This window comes from Neophocaena asiaeorientalis, unplaced genomic scaffold (assembly GCF_003031525.2).
Source record: "Neophocaena asiaeorientalis asiaeorientalis breed wild unplaced genomic scaffold, Neophocaena_asiaeorientalis_V1.1 scaffold59, whole genome shotgun sequence".
NCBI lineage: Eukaryota > Metazoa > Chordata > Mammalia > Artiodactyla > Phocoenidae > Neophocaena > Neophocaena asiaeorientalis.
In genome coordinates this window covers 5,575,020-5,586,941 of record NW_020174268.1, presented here as the reverse complement: position 1 = coordinate 5,586,941, position 11,922 = coordinate 5,575,020, and the positions used below count along the sequence as shown (strand labels likewise).

General features: G+C 39.8%; 1 protein-coding gene and 1 long non-coding RNA gene across 7 annotated transcripts in view; one reads left to right on the top strand and one right to left on the bottom strand.

Annotated features, from left to right (window-relative positions):
- Positions 1-1,109: 1,109 nt before the first annotated feature.
- LOC112406519 (uncharacterized) lies at positions 1,110-10,016 on the bottom strand. 2 transcript variants are annotated; one of them, XR_003004574.1, is made up of 3 exons: positions 9,880-10,016; positions 7,032-7,183; positions 1,110-2,309 (listed from the first exon to the last, which is right to left on the bottom strand). It is a non-coding gene; the product is annotated as an uncharacterized LOC112406519 (long non-coding RNA). The 2 variants fall into 2 exon arrangements; XR_003004573.1 differs by having other exon boundaries at positions 1,110-2,291.
- Positions 9,852-11,922, top strand: part of RCBTB2 (RCC1 and BTB domain containing protein 2) — a 38,222-nt gene continuing 36,151 nt past the window's right edge. For 2 of the 5 annotated variants that reach the window (XM_024755326.1, XM_024755323.1), the window contains exon 1: positions 9,852-9,995. The gene's annotated coding sequence lies outside the window, so the exon portion shown is untranslated. The other 3 variants (XM_024755325.1, XM_024755327.1, XM_024755324.1) reach the window with 3 other exon arrangements.

Below are 11,922 nucleotides of genomic sequence, written 5' to 3'. Positions count from 1 at the left end.
GGGAGATGGAACAGATAGACTTGAAGAGCTACGTCTCTTCAATTCCACGATGCTGTGCCTACTATGAATTCTAAGAACAGAAGGTCTTAAGCACTTCATTATCAAAGAAAAGTGCCGCCTGATCACATCCAAGCAAGTGTCTTCTTTGAAATTCCACTCCTTTAATTAAAGAAGATAATTCTTAATATAACTGACTCAGTTGAAAAAACACTAGATCCAAGAATGTTGTTTATTGTTTGTTATTGGGAGCATGTGTATCCATCTCCCTATTTTTTTCCTCTTTAAGAAGTAATCTGCAAAATAAGTTTATCTTGTTATTGTGTATAATTATTTGTTTATCTTGTAACTGTGTGCAAAATAAATCAGGTAAAGGATAAAGAATGGAACTATAGTAGAAAAATTAAAGAAATTTAGATTATTTAGTAAATTGATTTAGTAGACTATTTTTTTTTTTTTTTTTTTTTTTTTTTTTTGCGGTACGCGGGCCTCTCACTGCTGTGGCCCCTCCCGTCGCGGAGCACAGGCTCCGGACGTGCAGGCTCAGCGGCCATGGCTCATGGGCGCAGCCGCTCCGCGGCATGTGGGATCCTCCCGGACCGGGGCACGAACCTGTGTCCCCTGCATCGGCAGGCGGACTCTCAACCACTGCGCCACCAGGGAAGCCCCATAGTAGACTACTTTTAATTGAATTTTTTACTGAGGTAATTGTAGATTCACATACAGTTATAACAAATAATACAGAAAGTACCTTCTACTCAGTTTCCCTCAACACTTTGCAAAACTCTACTATAATATCACAACCAGGATACTGACATTGATACATTCCACTGACCTTATTCATATTTCCCCAGCTTAACATGTATACATTTGTATGTACTCAGTCCTATACAATTTTATCACATATGTAGGTTCATGCATCTATCACCACAGTCAACATATAGAACAGTCCATCACCACAAGGATCCCTCCTGTTGCTCTTTTATAACAACATCCAGCTCTCCTCTTCCCCCATTCTTAACTCCTGGCAACCACTAATCTGTGTTCCATTTCTAAAATTTTGTCATTTCAAACATATTGCATAAAAGAATCATACAGGGGTGTAAAAAATACAAACACATGGAGGCTAAACAATACACTACTTAATAATGAAGTGATCACTGGAAGAAAGGCCCTTTTTTAATTTTATTCTAGAGGCCTAGACTATTCTTAAAGCCTAAAAGATTTTAACATCTTTTAGGCTTTAAGCATATGCAATTTCTTTCGAGAATTAAATGTGCCAAAGAAATTAAAATTTCTTAAATGTAGGCTAAGGGGAGACTACTTATTATTTTTACCACTAGGTGAAAATTGTGCCCGTTTTATTTTCTTGGTGACTGGAAAATATCTCTCTAATAAAATTCATGTTTTTCTCAAAGTTTTTTTTTTTTTTTCCTGCAACAGGTTGATTCTGTCCCACTGGGCTACAGAGTATTGTTAATTATAACAATAAGATACACAAAGAAAAAAAATCTCAAAAATTTTCAGATCAGGAAATGCTTAAATGTTTCCAACAAATGTTTATCAGGAAATGTTATTCCAGAATCAAAACATTTCCTGTCTGATGATTATGCCATGGAGAAAAATCACATGATGCCAGTTATGTGGTCTTATAAAAAAGAATTTTTATGATGGGACGTATTTGTTTGGAAAAAAAATCCATTGTAAGTAACATGAGATAGATGAGAATTGCCCAGAATCATACTTTTTTAAAAAGTTGATTATTCACATTAAAATCTAAACCTTAAACCTTACAGAAAAATATAAGGAATAAAGTAGAAATTCACCAACATCTCACTACTCAGAGATGACCACTCTTAATATTTAAATGAACATAATTCCAGGTAGGTCTTGGTGCATATATACACAATTGTGTTCAATTTTATGTAAATAGTTTTAATGTTACGTATCATATCAGCAACATAACATAGATATCTTTCCCTGTCAATAAGTCTAGAACTGCAGTGTAAGTTCATAATTGTGCATATGTATCATGTGTATCCATTGGGACATTCCAAGCTTCAGCAGCAGCTCTCCAAATATCAAGTCCTCATGAGACAATATGAAAAAAGCCTGAAGAGAAGAAGGGAGCAGCTGAGTGGGTGGAGAGGTCTTTCTTCAGCGTGACCTTCCTCATAAGTGTCTTCATCGGGGACTAATCACCTGCCGACCCCAGACACTGCCAATGAGAATGGATTGATATGACGCGCTCACACAAGCCAGGATTTCTTCTCTGTGACTGACCACATCACTACCTAAACAAAAACAGGGTTCTGTGAGCAAGAAAAAAGGGAAGGAACACATGAAGCAAGTTTAAACCCATGAATTCACAATGATACCAACAGACAAACTCATTTGGTCACCGTTGGAGACTGTTAGTGAAACAACTCATTATTTTGTAAACTAGCAAATTAAGAGAAGGAATTAAATGCTTATCCTGCTCTCACTGGGAAACCAAATCATTGAGGAAAGTAATTTCCGTTTATAAAAGTATTCCAGCTAATAAATGGAGGAGAAATGATGGAGTTAGGAGATCACCATTTATAACACTAGATGTTAATCTAATTCAGTTGACTGTACCCAGTATAGTATGGATATAGGCATTGAGCATCAACAATTACTAACTTCATAGAAAGAAACAATCCAACATCACATGCCTCCTGATGGAAGGACACGCCACCATCTAAGAAGTCATCTTGCCAAGAAAAAAAGAAGAACCCAAATCTAACCAAGACTCTAGATTACCAATTTATGAAAAGCATAAAGAGTGCATTCAGCAAAAACCAGATTTTGGAAAATCCAGAGGACAAATAACCTGGTTTCTTTAACAAATAAATTTCAAGGAAGCAAAAGGAACTGAAGAGGGAACCTATGGATTAAAAGAGACTTAAAAGACATATCAACCAATTGCAATGAGTAGACTTTATTTGAATCCTGAGTCACTGAAACTGTTAAAAAATATATATGGTACTTGTGAAGGTAATTAAAAATTTGAACTCTGAAAGGATGTCTCATGATCAAGGAATTCATGTTAGTTTTTGAAAGTATGATAATATTTTGGTTATGCTTTTTATGAAAGTTCTTATCTTTTAGAAACATCCATTGAAATATTTACAGATGAAGTGATAAGATGCTTCAAAATAATATGGTGGTGGAGAGAAGTATTAATAAAACAATTTTGGCTGTGAATTGCTAATTGCTGAAGCTGAATGATGAGTACTTGGGGGCTTATTAATCTTTCTGCCTATTTTTGTATATGTTTGAAATTTTTCCTAATAAAAAGTAAAAGAAAGAAAGAAGAAAAGAAAGGAAGGAAGCAAGGGAGAGAGGGCGGCTTTTAGGTAGGCAACCAACAGTATTTGCCATACTTTAATTAATCTAATTAGTTTGTCATAGAACATATAGGCTGTTTTCCATTTTTTCCTAATTATAAAAATGCTGTGACATACATCCTTCTGCATACATCTTTTCATATTAACAGATTCCTAAAGGTGGGATTATTGAGTCAAAGGACAAATTTAACACATAAAGTCAAACTGCCTTCAAAAGGGCTCTACCAAACCACACTTTCAAATGGATTTTTAAATTATTTAAATAATATCATTGAGATTCTTATTAGGATAGCATTAGACTTACAAATTTATCTTAGGAAAATTGACATCCTTACATTATTGAATCTTCCCATCTAAAAACAAATAACCAAAGCAATCTTAAGAAAAACGGAGCTGGAGGAATCAGGCTCTCACACTTCAGACTATACTACAAATCTACAGTAATCAAGACAGTATGGTACTGGCACAAAAACAGAAATATAGATCAATGGAACAGAATAGAAAGCCCAGAGATAAACCCATGCACATATGGTCACCTTATCTTTGATAAAGAAGGAAGGAATATACAATGGAGAAAAGACAGCCTCTTCAATAAGTGGTGCTGGGAAAACTGATTAGTGGGAAGCAGCTGCATAGCACAGGAGATCAGCTCGGTGCTTTATGTCCACCTAGAGGGGTGGGATAGGGAGGGTGGGAGGGAGGTGCAAGAGGGAGGGGATATGGGGATATATGTATATATATAGCTGATTCACTTTGTTATACAGCAGAAACTAACAAAACATTGTAAAGTAACTGTTCTCCAAAAAAGATGTTAAAAAAATAAATTAAAAATTGTAAAAATAAAAAACAGTATTCCTCTCGATTTTGCCTTCCTCTGTCTCAGTAGTTTTATAGTTTTCTAACTGATTTTTGTATATTGCGTTTGTAACTGGCCACATCACTAAACTCTATAATTTCTAAAAGCTTTTCAGTTTACATTCCTGGGTTTTCAAGGTATATTTTGGTCATGCCAAAAGTAAGAGCAATTAAGGTGGTGTTTGACAAAGAGATCCAGAAAAACTCAAATTCAGCTCTTGACCTGCTTTTCTTTAATGTCCCCAAGAAAAGTACATGCACATGCACAAAAAAACAAAGCAAGGCAAGTGATCACTGTTATTACCTGATAACTTGCCCTGGGCGCTAGTGTTGAACTCAGGGAGATCAGGCTACACCATTACCCTGTATATGCCAACATGACAGAACCAAAGCAGGCCCTGAAACCTGTCCTGGATCTTGGCTCTTGCCCCTGCAATGCGGGCTAAGGACAAGCCAGAGCACTTGGCCAGGAGAAGCATGTACTAGAGCAAAAAAGCATTTGCTACAATACTTGGGGCAATTGGATTCTCACTGAGCTTGCCTTTCAGGCACAAGGAATGTAAAGTCACAAATGGAGTTAGTATGTTGGCTGTCTCACAAGAGGAAGCTCTGGCTTTTTTTTCTCAAACCTTAAAAAAATGGAGCCACTCTCAGTGCCTCCCACTAGACAGGATGGCACAATAACAGCTCCTTTCTCTGGGGGCAGGCAACTGTAAAGTGCCTTTGAACTAGATCAATCTGAAAACTGGAATGGAACAATGGGTTAGGGAAAAGAGGCTGTGAGCACCCCTTAGCCAAAAAATCTAGTTGCATCATCTATAAATAATGGTAAATTTTCTGTATCCTTTTCAGTCTTCAATATTCCTTACTTCACTTTCTTATCTAATTGCATTAGCTGGTACTTCCAGAATAGCATTATAGCATTAATTAGAGATAAGTAGCACTACTGTTTTATTACTATATTTAATGGACATGCTGTTAGGATTTCACCAGTAAACATGAAGCTAGTTTTCAGTGTGTGTATGTAGCCATTTAGCAAAAATTCTTTTATCAAAAATGAATATTGACAATTGAATTTTATCAAAGATGTTCTCAGCATCAATCAAAACATTCCTATTGCTTTGACCTATTTTTTTAAATGTACTACACCTTCATTGTGCTTCGCAGATGTTGTGTCTATTGGCACCATTTTTTCCAACAGCGTTTTCTCACTTCATGTCTCTGTGTCACATTTTGGTAATTCTCACAGTATTTCAAACCCTCCATCAACAAAAAGATTACGACTCACTGAAGGCTCAGATGATGTTTGTCATTTTTTTTTATCATTTTTTATCTCAGGTATGTACATTTTTTAGACATAATGCTATTGCACGCTTTATAGACTACAGTACAGTGCAAACACAACCCTTACATGCACTGGGAAACCAAAAAACTCATGCAACCCACTTAGGCATACCTTGGAGGTTGGGTTCCAGATCACCACAATAAAGCAAATATTGCAATAAGGTGAGTCGCATGCATTCCTTGGTTTCCCAGTGCATAAAAAAGCCATGTCTACACTATACTGCAGTCTTTTGACCTATTATTATGGAAAACTATGTGAATATTTTCTCAAAATCTTCTCAAATCCGTCTTCTCCTGTCTTTAAGCCCACCCCACTGTCACACTGAGTTCAAGGACTCCTTGTGTCCTGCCTGGGCTGATGCAATAGAGCCTTAACATGGTCCCCCTGGCCCCAGGCTCACCATCCTCCCCACTGCACACTCCTGGCACCTTGATCTCGGACTTCCAGCCTCTAGAACTGTGAAAAACAAGTTTCCATTACTTATAAACCATCCATTCTGGTACTTTGTTAAAGCAACCAGAACTGACTAAGACAGTAGATAAACTTAACAGATGTGGTGATGGGAATTTTAATCTCTAAAATAGTGACCTATAATGTCTCAGAGTAAAACTTTCTAGTTCAAAGAATTTAGCAATACTAAGTCAATAGATCAAAGTAATCAAAGATTTTGGAAAGGAACTTACATGTGATCTAGTCATCTTTCCCTCCTGCTTTTAATTTTGAACTCCCTGGAGAAAATTATTGGTCCCAAATAAAATGGAAATATTTAATGAAACACACTATTTTGTACACAGATTTTCTAAAAAGAAACAGTTTTTTAAAAAAATTTTTAGTTGATTTACAATGTGTTAGTTTCAGGTGTACTAAGTGAATCAGTTATACATATATATCCATTCTTTTTAAAAAGAAACAGTTTTAACTTCTGAGAAAATATTCACACAATTTTTAAAAAATGATAATAATACAGAAAATGTTTGTATTGTTAGATAATTATCAGGATTCAGCTGGAATACAGTGTAAGGAATGTATGACCTTCAACTGTCCATAATGTGGAAAAAGTGAAACATGCAAGGCAGGAAGATCTGGCCTTGAGAGTTGATAGGAGTGACTTAATTTCTTGGAATCTGAGTTGCTTTACCCGTAAACTGAGGATAACCTCTTGCCTTACAGGACTGTTGTAAGCTCTAAATGAGGTAATATAGGTAAAGCTGCTGGTATAAAATAGGTGCTTAAAAAATTGTAGCTCTCATTATTAAACCTATCAGTTTGAGCTTTTTCTGAGAACAAACATATTAACTGATAAATTTCCTCCACTTACAAAATATAACTAGGGGGAAAAATGGGGCAGGCACATGGGACCTCTCTGTACTATCTTTGCAACTTCATGCGAATCTATAATTATTTTAAAGTAAAAAGTTAGAAAGAATTTCTTCTACTTAGAGTCCTATGAGAAGTACCTGTACCTTCGCATCTTGTTCAATGGCGTTGCTGTTATCGTTCATGTGGTAGATAACGAAATCCTGCTATTTGTCCTATGAGTGGCAGGATGGATTGGAAGAAGCACTGCAACTACGATTCCAAGGACTTGAGACAACTTACTTCACAATCACAGCATCTATAAAATGAAGATTTATATTTAATCTCTCTCAGCTCTATGATTTTCTAAATCTGACAGTACAAAGCTACAGTTACTGCAAAGAAACATTATATAAATTACCAAGATTTGCTGAATAAATGTCTGTTAAAAGTGACTAAACAATAAACATTTACTTATTGCATAGTAAAAGTTAACATAATATAAAGGTAAAACAAAATATTATATATATTTCAAGATTGTAATATTTAAAATGTTATATAAATCCAAATTATTGTATTTAAAATATTACTTAAATTCAAAACATGGTGAAATCAGATGCCTGCCTGCAGAGCTGATGGTACTCTAAGGAAGTTGGTTTCTACACATTTTTTTTTCTACACATTTTTGATCATGTACTCTGATCACAAAAAATATGCAGTATTGTCAGTCTCCATATTAAATACTAGTCAAGTTTGATTTCTTAATTTAGATAAAAATAGAGATATTCTAACAATTTCTTCCCACATTCCAGCTGCTCTAGGGGTCAGATTTGTTGCAGGAAGTTTCCTATTCTATATTCCAGGACTACACCTGTTGAATCCTCTGTTCTGATCATTCGTGCTGTAATCACATCTTAACATTAAGTTCCCCATTAGCAATTGGTTTCAGTGGTAGATATCAGAGAAAGTCTATGCTATAAACTGTCTTTTCATTTTTCATCATTTAGGAGTAATCTCAGGACTAAAAACTTCAGGACTTTTAAGAAGTATCTATCTTATTTTAAGAATACCCTAATTTTAAAAAATAAATACTAATTTGTAAAGCACATTATTTCTGCAGGGAAAGGATTATTATACAGGTTGATTTGTAAATTATGTGTGACATTTTGTATGAAAGTGGTTTTCTATAATTTTGCTCTCTAAATGGTGACTCAAATCCCTTAAAATGCCTTAAATATAATGTAGTCTGGATACAGGGACAAAGTGGAAGGAAATATTGAATGTTTGAATTAGAAAGAATTCCTAAACTTGTTTAATGATGAATTTTAGCTTTGATGGTGATCAGAGGAAAAGTCTTTTCCTGAACAGAAAAATAAGTGATTTTTTAGCGTGGACTCAGCGTTATGCTGCTTTGCCACAAGGAAAGGAAGAAGAAGAAAACTGGTTGATCAGGGTATAAGAAAAGGTGACTTAAAGCCTATCTGGATTAGTATCAACCACACTTAAGAGGTGCGTCTATCCAGGCTGTCAGGCCCAGAACTGGCACAAATCATCCAAAATGAAAGTAGACTATAGATCCATGCTCCTATTTAGGTCTTTTAATGCAGTAGGAAAGCATATTTGAGGAACTAAAGGCACATAATCAATGTCAATTTGATTCCACAAACAATTCTTAAGCATTTTGTGATACAGGTATTAATAAGGCATGATCTGTGCCCTCAAGAGTTTCACAATCTAGTGAGACAGACATATCACAAATAATTGTTGTATAAGGAAGGTATGTTTAAATGATAACCCTACCTCATCTGACTACTCTCCTTAGTCTGGCCACCCTCCCCCTTAGATAAATACTGTTGAAGGAGTTCTTTCTGATTATCCTTTTCAAATGAAAACTCTAAGCTGTCCTTTCACTTATGGCTATATCACAGTTTACATTAAAAGGCCAAAGGATAACATTGTTTCGGGGGAAAAGTTCTTCGTATGCAATGCCGTGCATGTTAGATTTCTGCCCGGCTTATATCCTATAAAATCGAATAAATGCAAGCCTTCTTCTGGGGCTCAAAGGACTATGCGCTGATGATAGACATAATTATCTGCCAACTATAGCAGCTGCCATAAAAGCAGCTAGACATTCTGGAATGATGCTTTTCCAATGAAATGACAAAAGCCAGACCAAACAAAAGACTGACACGGTCATTCTGGGTTGAAATCTGTTATTCCATCCAGCTGTTCTACTTTTGGCAAATCATTTGAACGTTGAACCTGTGTCATTAAAAAGCCAGTGTGAAAGCAGTCAGCTTTACTCCATAGGAACAGCTAATAACACCAGCTGTGGAGCATTTTACCAAAACCCACTGGGGCCGAAGTAAGTGTAGTAAAGTGGGAGAAATTATTGCACATTATCAGGCTGTGATGCATTTTACTAAAATCTACTAAGGCCAAGAGAAGTGCACTGTAATACAAGAAATCACTGCAAGTTAATAGAGAGTGTGGTTGTTCCAGAAGACCTTGGTCCCCGGGTCGGCAGGTCATCCCTTCAGCACCCATCACTCATTATTTCGGCCTCTGTATTAGAAAGGTACAGCAGTGAGAGGAAAGCAGGGAAACCGTGGGGAGAAGTGATCTGAGCTCCTTGATGGAGGGACCACCAGTAGAAAAGCTGGCACAGACTGGGGGAGAGGGACTGTGTAAGAGCTTGCCGCATCATCCGCGCGCCTCACCCTTCCGGGTCAGGCATCTCCAAATTCCCAAGACTCTGGGGACCAGAACCCTGGAGAAGGTGGGGGTTTCCCACGGCGGAATCCCCGGGGAAACGGCGGAGATGGACCCAGCGGGAGAGCTAGTGTCCAGTCCTAGGGGTCTGATCGGAGCCGAGAGAGTCGGCGAGAAAGGGGCGGGGGCGCCAGGGGGCGGCAGGGGGCAGCGGAGAGGAGGGGCGAGGCGCCGTCGCCCGGCCCCCTCCCCTCCCCTCCCTTCGGGCGCGCACCCCTCCTCTTTCCCTCCCCGGTCGGTCACCCGAGCGCGTCCCGCCGAGGCCGGGCTGCTTCAAGGGGAGGCGCCAACTCATCGCGGCGGCGGGCAGTAACGGCGACCTGGGAGGCGGAGCGGATGTGGCTCGGGCCTGCGTTGTGGTAAGGACATAGGGGATGGCGTAGGAAGTCGCGCGGGGGGGAAGCCAGGCTAGAAGCCGGCCGCTCTCAGACCTCCCCAGCGGCGAGTCACCTCTCCCCACACCGTCCCCGCCGCCCGAGCTCTCGGCGCCAGGTTTCGGTGAGGAGTAGCCCCTGGGGCGACAGCCCCGCCCGAGCCGCGAGCCCACGCGTCTCCGCGCGTGCGCAGGTCGTCTGGCGAGGGCCGGGAGTGGGGCTCTGGAGCGACACCCTCGCCCAGGCCTAGGGCCGAGGTGTCGCCGCGCGTGCGCAAAGTCGATTGGCTGGGGCTGGGTGCGCGGCTCCCGGATTGTACTTTGACCCAGGCCGCGGGCCGAGGCGGCACTGCGCATGCGTGAGTTGGCTGGCGGAAGTGGCGCGCCGCTGCTGAGGGTTGTCTCTGGCTTCGCACCAGGGCTGTTTCCTTCTTGGAGGCCTCTCCTCCTTCGGCCAGCGCAGGGGAGGCACCTGCCTCGGAGTTCCTTTCGCGCTCTACGACCCCGTTAGGCTGCTGTTTTCATTTATGTCGCCTAGACCCTCGGCTCCCGTTCTGTGTATCTATATTCACCGAGCTTCCGGCCCCGGCTCGTTAAACTCATTGTTATGCGTTCGACATTTGGTCTTGATGTCGAGGGATAGCGCAGAAAGTTTGACTAAGCTCGGCGAAGCTGTTTTGGAACTGCTGTGGAGGGATGGGGAGAAATCACCATAAATCTTTATTTTAAGCCGGAAGATACTACCCTGCTTAGCCCCGGAAATAGGGATTTTCAGACGCTGAAAACTTTCCAAGTGCTCTGCCCTGGCCGAGAAAGAACTTCCTGCCTGAGTTGGAAGGCTAGTTCAGAGTGAACTTTTTGCTTTTGTTCTTTGGGAAATTACATAAGTCGGAACAGTTAGAGCCCAGGACTGTAACAAAATGCATGTCGTAGAGCTGCCTGATGCCGCGCTTGGCGACTTAATTGAAACGACGCTCTTTCCCCCAGACTGGGAATTGACAGTCCCTGTTTAATGTTTATTGAGCCTCCTGGCCTTGCACCCTTCACTACGTTCCTGCTTGGCTTTACACCTTCCTGGGCAGTGGTACTTAAGTCAGTTTCGTGACTCCTGGGGATGTTCTTGGAATGATTTTTAACGTCATTACTGTGTGCTTTGTAATCTTATATGATGTGATGATACGGACATTTGGAGGCTAGAATAGAAGAAGCCCTTAACTATCAGAGAATCTGAGTACTCAAAGGTGAAATGTAATCTCTCTTAACCAGGGCACTAGGCAATATACACGTTATTAAGTAGTAGGTAAAGGCAGGTGGAATGCTATATTCTTGCACACCCCACTCCTTCCACGCAGGCCTCAACTGCTGTTACTGGGTTTACCAAGCCGGCCTCCACCCTTAGGCCTGTGCATTTGCTATTTTCTCAATGCTCAAAGCTCACTTTCCCCCTCCACCCAAATCTGCATGGCACCCAACTTCATTCAGATCTCAGATTAATTGCCATCACTTCAGAGATGACTGCCTGAGCCACTTCTCTCACTCTCCATCTCCTTATCCTGCTCTATTTGGCTTTGTAGCATTTATCACTATCTGATACTCTGGATTTGTATGTGTATGTGCTGTCTCCCCCATAATGGCAGCTCAGTAGATATTTGTTAACTGTATAAATGAAATTGGTATTTGGCTCCAGAAGTACTTTATACTGAAGTCACAGTGTGCATTCATTCATTCAAAAAACATTTACTGAGTGACCACTTTGTATCAGGTTGTCTAGGTGTTTAGAGTATGTCAGTGAACAAAATAGACAAAGATCTCTTCCCTCTGGAGCTTACATTCTAGCAAAGAATGATTAACAGTAAACATACTAATTATTTATTGGGTTAGAAAATTATAAGTGCCATAAAAAATGAAAAAAG